This window comes from Callospermophilus lateralis, chromosome 12, assembly GCF_048772815.1.
Source record: "Callospermophilus lateralis isolate mCalLat2 chromosome 12, mCalLat2.hap1, whole genome shotgun sequence".
Lineage (NCBI taxonomy): Eukaryota > Metazoa > Chordata > Mammalia > Rodentia > Sciuridae > Callospermophilus > Callospermophilus lateralis.
In genome coordinates this window covers 54,043,055-54,050,462 of record NC_135316.1, presented here as the reverse complement: position 1 = coordinate 54,050,462, position 7,408 = coordinate 54,043,055, and the positions used below count along the sequence as shown (strand labels likewise).

General features: G+C 35.5%; 1 pseudogene; it reads right to left on the bottom strand.

Moving 5' to 3' along the window:
- Positions 1–5,806: 5,806 nt before the first annotated feature.
- LOC143411692 (26S proteasome regulatory subunit 8 pseudogene) lies at positions 5,807–7,031 on the bottom strand (annotated as a pseudogene).
- Between the last annotated feature and the right edge of the window lie 377 nt (positions 7,032–7,408).

Sequence of the window (7,408 nt, the reverse complement as noted above, 5' to 3'; positions counted from 1 at the left end):
GATTGACCAAGATTCTTCTTTGTTTCTTTTTCTCTGTCTATAATATTAAATTCTAAATTACCATCCCATCTGAGAGACACAATCTCTGTTTTCTCTTGCAAGTATAGTTTTCATTTTTCTTTTTTGTGTTTTACCTATCATGATTTCATTCCAACATATTCAGCTATGTCTATTTTATATACTTAAAGTCTCCAACACAATATTTTAATACACTCAGAGAAAGTAGAATCTATAGTACAGTCAAAAAATAACATTCCTCATCTTATATGTTTATTCTCCTCATTTATAAGTTAATACAACCTAAAATTTACTCTTTGCAAAAGTCTACTTCCTAATACAATAGAACTAGACTGATTCATCCTATATAGCTGCAACTTTATTTTTAACCATCTCTGCTAATTTTCTCACCCCATAACCACTGTTCTATAATCCCCATTTGTATGCATTTAACATTTTACAGTTTCCACATTTAAGAAAGATCACACAATATTTTCTTTCTGTGTATAGATTATTTATTTTAGCAGGATGTCTTACAGATTCATTCATGTATTTGCAAATGACAAGTTGTCTCTTTTTTTGTAGATGAAAAATATTCCAATATAAATAATTAAATATCATTATATATGTGTGTGTATATAAAACAAATGTGTATTTATATATTTTATGTATATTTTTATAATGTATATATTTTTCTAATGTGTATATGTTTATAATTTATATTATATTTATGTATATATATATATACACAAATATACAATGGAATATCATCTATCTATATATTTTATACCCCACAATTTCTTTAATATCCTACATTTCTTTAACCATTTATCCAGAAATAGGTCCTTAGGTTGTTTCCATGTCTTGATTATAGTGAATAATGTCTATTCAAAGTACTAATTGCATTTTCTTTGAGTGTATACCCAGAAAAAGGACTGTTGGATCATTCAGTAGTTCTATTTTTAATTTTTTGAATAATCTCCACATATGTCCTTTAACACATTCTTTTTCTTTCAGAAATTTTCTTCCCAAAATATCCCAATTTCTTCCAAGTCAAAAGTCTTTAATGTATTATCTTCTGCATTATATTCATCTAGACAGAAATAAAAGGACTAGGCATTAAGCTTCCTTATAAGACCTACAAACTTATAATTAAACAATCTTATAATTTATGAATATATTTTAATTAGAATATTAGAAAACATTAGGCAAGATCCTCTGAGTTTGACTGAAATATTGGAATGCTACACACAAAAAATACAAAAATTGATAGGTTTCATATATTTGTAACCAAACACTTAAAAATTTGGTTTGGCCATCTCTTCTCATTTAATAAAAAGAAGGTCTAAAATCTTGATATAGCTGGGCTACCAGCCATTCCACATCTGTTAGAGAGTGCATTGTTCAGACCCAGAATAGTTCACCTATCAGGGCTTTAGACCTGATCCTTCACTGACAGCATCAGTTAGATGGAAACTTTTCTCTTGTTGTATCTCATTTGCTGTAGTTGACACTTCCACTGAAAAGGTATTACTACTTGTGAGAATTTTATTATTGAAGGATACAAAAATAGGAATATTAGCAGAAGCTTGATGGCTACCAAGTTAAAATGAGAATTAAAATTTTGCAGTAGCCTGCAGAAGAAATGAAAAAGTAAAAAAATATACTGAGGTTCCATCTCCAGTCAGAATGGCAATTGTTGAGAAAACATGTAACAATAAATGTTGTCAAGGATATAGGGAAACAGGTACACTCATTTATTTCAGGTGGGGCTGCAAATTGGTCCAACCACTTTTGAAAGCAGTATGGATACTGCTAAGAAAACTTGAAATGGAACCATTATTTGACCCAGTTATCTCACTCCTTGATTAAAATTAGCATACTAGAGTGAAACAGTCACATCAATGTTTATGATAACTCAATTCACAATAGAGTTACCATAAATAAACTATAGAACTAACCTAGGTGCCCTTAAATGGGTGAATGGATAAATAAAAATTGTATACACACACACACACACACACACACACACACACGCACACACACTGGAATATTACTCAACCATAAACAAGAATGAAATTATCACATTTGCTGGTGAATGGATAGAACTGGAGACTATCATGCTAAGTGAAATAAACCAATCCCCAAAAACCAAAGGCCAAATATACTCTCTGATATGTGAATGTTAACATACAATGGGGGCCAAGGTGGGGAGAATAGAAGTTCAGTAGATTAGATAGAGCAGAAAAAAAAAAGAGAAGGGAGAGGGAATGGGAATAGGAAAGACAGTAGAATGAATCCTACATAACTTTCCTATGTTGGTACAGGAATACACAACCAGTGAAACTCCACATTACATACAACCACAGGACTGAGATTGTAATTAGAATAAATTATAATTCACATGTGTATAAAATCCCAAAATGTACTCTATTATCATATATATCTAAAAAGAACAAGTACAAAAATTAAGAACTCAAAAAAGTGAGTTTGTCAATTCTTCTTTCTCTCCTCCATTTATTTATACATGTGTGTTTGAATGCAAATGCTTTTTAAAGGTTTGTAAATATATTTTATGTATTCTGTGTGAATGAGTGTACCCTTAGTATGTAACTGGATTTATCATTGTTGAATCAGTTCTCTATTGTGTTATAACAAAGCATACCCAAATCCTGGGTCTTAAGTTTTATAAGAAAAATTTTTCAGAGACAGAGACAAAAGTTTATTTATGAAAGCAGAGGTACAGTCAAGGGAGAATGTAGGCTATGAAAGAGAAAGAGAGAGAGAGCGAGAGAGCAAGCTTATACCATTTGGGGTAGAGCAAAAAATACACACTCGTGGGAAAATGTGGGCCACCTAGAGAGTGAAAAGCAGCCTATCATAGAAAACTTTTGTTCCTAGATTGTGGATCAGTCAGGCAAATCTGCTATTATAATCCAGGATTTGCTGATGTTGTGTGGTTTCATTTATGTTTCTACCAGGAGCTGGTAGCTCATTTGGGGGCCCTCACTGATCTGGTGATTAACTAGATGTTGGCTGGTGTAACTGGCGTAGTTCACATGTATCTAATAATTAAATAGTTTATATTAAGTCTAATCACACGGCACTACCAAGGTTCTGAAAAAGAGAGGAAGACCTCAAGGGCAATAGAGACCTAGGTTCCTAACAAGCACCATGTCACTCACCAGATATGCTTTTGGAAAAAGCAGGTATCTAGAATATCCCAAAAGGGAAAAGAGATTTTTCTCTTAGTGAGAAGAACAAAAAGTCACACTGAATGCCGTCACATTGGATGCAGTCATGTTGGATGCAGGAAACTAAATAATTGTGCCATTTTTCTAATCAAGCTGCTGTAGTATGTATTACAGACTCAATTTTCATAATTATGTGTTTTATAATACATTGTTTTGAAGAGAATATTATGGCAAATTGTACACAACTTTTTGAATATGAGCATTTAAAAATTATGTACACCATGAAAGTAGATAGGGTTAACAGAGTTTGAAGAGTATCATGAAAAACATATGGTTTCCTATATCTGTATTTAAACTTCAGAATTTGTGAATATACCCCTTTTATATTATAATTAGAATCATTATTTTATATTCTAATGATTAATTTATCCATTCATTCATCTAATGAGGAATTGCTTGGGGTTTACTGTGTTCTAAGGACAGCATTATTTGCAGGCAACAATCAAAGAAAAGGAGATGAAAGTAAAAATAATTGAAGTAAAACATGACAATTACTAGAATATAATAATTTGGATTTTGATGGAACACAAAGAAACCAGTGACTCAATCTCTTTAAAGCTTTATAAAATATTTTATTTGGGATATGATCTGATACTCTTAAGTAAGACTTCAGAGAAAGCGAAACTATAAAGAATGAATTTATATCTCAGATATAAATTGTAATGTGTCTACTTTTAAAATCAAATTTATGTATGTATTTTTAACATTTTATTCTACTCTCCATGTATGGTCTCAAACAGCATATAGTTGTGTACATACCTACAGTTTTGTAGATGTTAGAGGAAAAAAGAATCATACTACTACAATTATCAAAACATGTTTCACTTTAGCAAACTATAGCTTTGGACAACTTATTATGCTGAAGATTTCATGTAGATTATCTCATTTATTCCTTAATGCTATGGATTTGGTACTATTATACATATTTTTTAATATTTTATATTGTTTATTGATTTTAACAAATTTTCTATTCTACTTTGTTATATATAACAGCAGAATGCATTAGAAAGTTCATATTACATATTACACGTATAGAGCAGAATTTTTAATTTCTCTGGTTATATACAATATATATTCACACCATTCATGTCTTTATACATGTACTTAGGGTAATGATGTCCATGTCATTCTACCATCTTTCCTACCACTCCGTTTCCCTCCCACCCCTTTACTTCATCTCAAATCCCTTTGTCTTTTCTAGAGTTTGTCTAATCCTCCCTTGCTCCCCCTCCTAATCCCATTATAAATCAGCATCCTTATATCAGAGAAAGCACATCACATTTGGTTTTGGGGGATTGGCTAACTTCACTTAGCATGATATTCTCCAACTATGTCCATTTTCCTGCAAATGCCATGATTTTATTCTCTTTTAATGCTGAATAATATTCCATTGTGTATATATATACCACAGCTTCTTTATTTGTTCATCTATTGAAGGGCATCTAGGTTGGTTCCACAGTTTAACTATTGTGAATTTGTTCTGCTATAAACATTGATGTCACTGTGTCACTGTGGTACACTGAAGAGTGAGATAGCTGCGTCAAATGGTGGTTCCATTCCAAGTTATCCAAGGAATCTCCATAACTGGATTCTGGATTAATTGTTCCAATTTGCAGTCCCACCAGCAATGTGTGAGTGTGCCTTTTTCCTCACATCCTTTCCAGAACTTTTTGTCTTTCATATTCTAAATAGCTGCCATTCTTACTAGCATGAGATAAAACATTAGAGTAGTTTTGATTTGCATTCCTCTAATTGCTGGAGATGTTGAACATTTTTTGATGTATTTGTTGATTGTATATCATCTTCTGAGAGGTGTTTGTTCATTTCCATGGCACATTTATTTATCGGGTTATTTATTTATTTATTTATTTGGTGTTTAGCTTTTTGAGTTCTTTATATGCCGCAGTCTGGCTGGGCACAAATCACGAGCCACTCACAGCTTTGTAGATTCAAACAGCAATTCTTTATTCCCGATCTCACACCGGCCGTCTACAAACACGTTCTGGGGAAATCCACGTTCTCTGCCCAAATCCACACCTCCACTGGGCTTCTGTCTCCCAAAAATACTGTCTGAACCCCGTGAGAACTCAAGAGGAACTCAGGCAGCAGGATACGCCCTATTCCCAGCAGGAATAACCTTCCTAAACCAGGAACGCCCTGAACCCGGATTGTCCTAAACCTGGAACGCCCTAAACCTGGATCCGCCCTGGTCCTAGAGCAAGGTCACCTTACATGCAATGTCACTGCAAAATGTCCTATTTCCACGAGTCCTTCCACTAAGCAACATGGGGTACGCTGGCAAGGAAATTGTCATACCTACTTGGCTAATGGCTCCCAGCATTATATTCCCTAGAGATTAGTGATCTATCTGATGTGCAAGGGGTAAAAATTTGCTCCTAAGCTCTAGGCTCTCTATTCACTTCACTGACTATTTCTTTTGGTGAGAAGAAACTTTTTAGTTTGAATACATCCCACTTATTAATTCTTTTTTTTTTTTTTTTTTTTTGGTTTGTACTACAGACCTTTATTTAAGGGATCCACACAAAAGACATCCTTCACTTCCAAACTTTCTTGATGGACATGTTTTTCTCACTATACTTCTACATGACCTTGGCTATTGCCATCTCAAAGTCCTCCTGGGTGATGTGGACTCGCCTATCCCGTAGTGCATACATGCCAACCTCTGTGCACACACCCTTCACTTCAGCCCCTGATACTCCTGGCATCAGTTCGGCAATTTTTATCAGGTTGATCCCTTGGGTCAGATTCATTTTCCAAGAGTGAATCTTCAAAATGTCCAGTTGGGCCTCCTCATTGGAAGGTGGGAATTCAATTTTTCTGTTGATGCACCCAGGGTGAAGCAGTGCAGAATCCAGGATATTAATCCTATTAGTAGCCATGATACCACCACATTCTTGGTGGCCTCAAAGCCATCCAGTGGTTGAGCAGCTCTAGCATTGTGCGCTGCATTTCACTGTCCCCTCCAGAGCCCCCTTCCAGCCATGAAGAGCCAATGGAGTCAATTTCATCCATAAAGATAATAAATGGAGCGTGTTCTCATGCCATGACAAACAGCTCCCCCCCCGCATTCTTGCCTCTTCCCCAATGAACTTCTGTACTAATTCAGAGCCAGAGACAGGAATAAAAAAAGGTACAGTCTGTAGGATGAGCCACAGCCTGGGCCAACAGTGTCTTCCCTGTCCCTGGAGTTCCATACAGCAGCACTCCCTTGGGCTGTGCAATGCCCAGTGCTTCAAAGAGCTCGGGGTGCTTCACTGGCAGTTCAATCACTTCTTTGATCTCCTTGATTTGTTTGTCCAGCCCACCAATCATTTGTAAGTTGAATCTGGCACCTTCTCCACCATTATCAGTGACATCAGAGGGTCCACCTTGTTAGGTAGGATCTTGTGCAGAGTGTAGCTGTCATTTCTTAGAGCCACTTGACAATTGAGTGTCACATCATGATGTTGATGTTCTCATCCACATCTACAACAAACTTGCCCTCGGGGTGTACCTTGACCAACACTTTCTTCTTAACCATGGCCCGAACTACTTCTCCCACATAGGAGCCCTGTTCTTGCAGCAACTGTAGCTCCTCTGCAATAGGCGAACTTTTGCATTTAGTTCATTCCTCTGTGCCTGCAGCCTCTGGAGGTTTTGGCTTTTATCATTCACAATCAGCTGGAGTTATTCGATCTTGGACAGATAATATTGATGGAGTCCCCTGCTGCCTGCTTTTTTCTCTTCCAGTTCCATCTTTTCCGGCCCATCAAGCACCATCATCTTTCTTCAATGGAGACTGCTGGCATTCCCACTTATTAATTCTTGATTTTAATTCTTGTGCTATAGGAGTCTTATTAAGAAGTAGGTGCCTAATCTGACATGATGGAGATTTGGGCCTACTTTTTCTTCTATTAGATGCAGGATCTCGAATTTAATTTCTAGGCCTTTGATTCACTTTGATTTGATTTTTGTCCATGGTGAGAGATAGGAGTTTAATTTCATTTTTTGGCATGTGGATTTCCAGTTTTCCTAGCAACATTTGTTGAAGAGGCTATCTTTTCTCTAACATATGTTTTTGGTGACTTTGTCTAATATAAGATAACTGTAATTATGTAGGTTAGTCTCTGTGTGATCTATTCTGTACCATTAGTCTG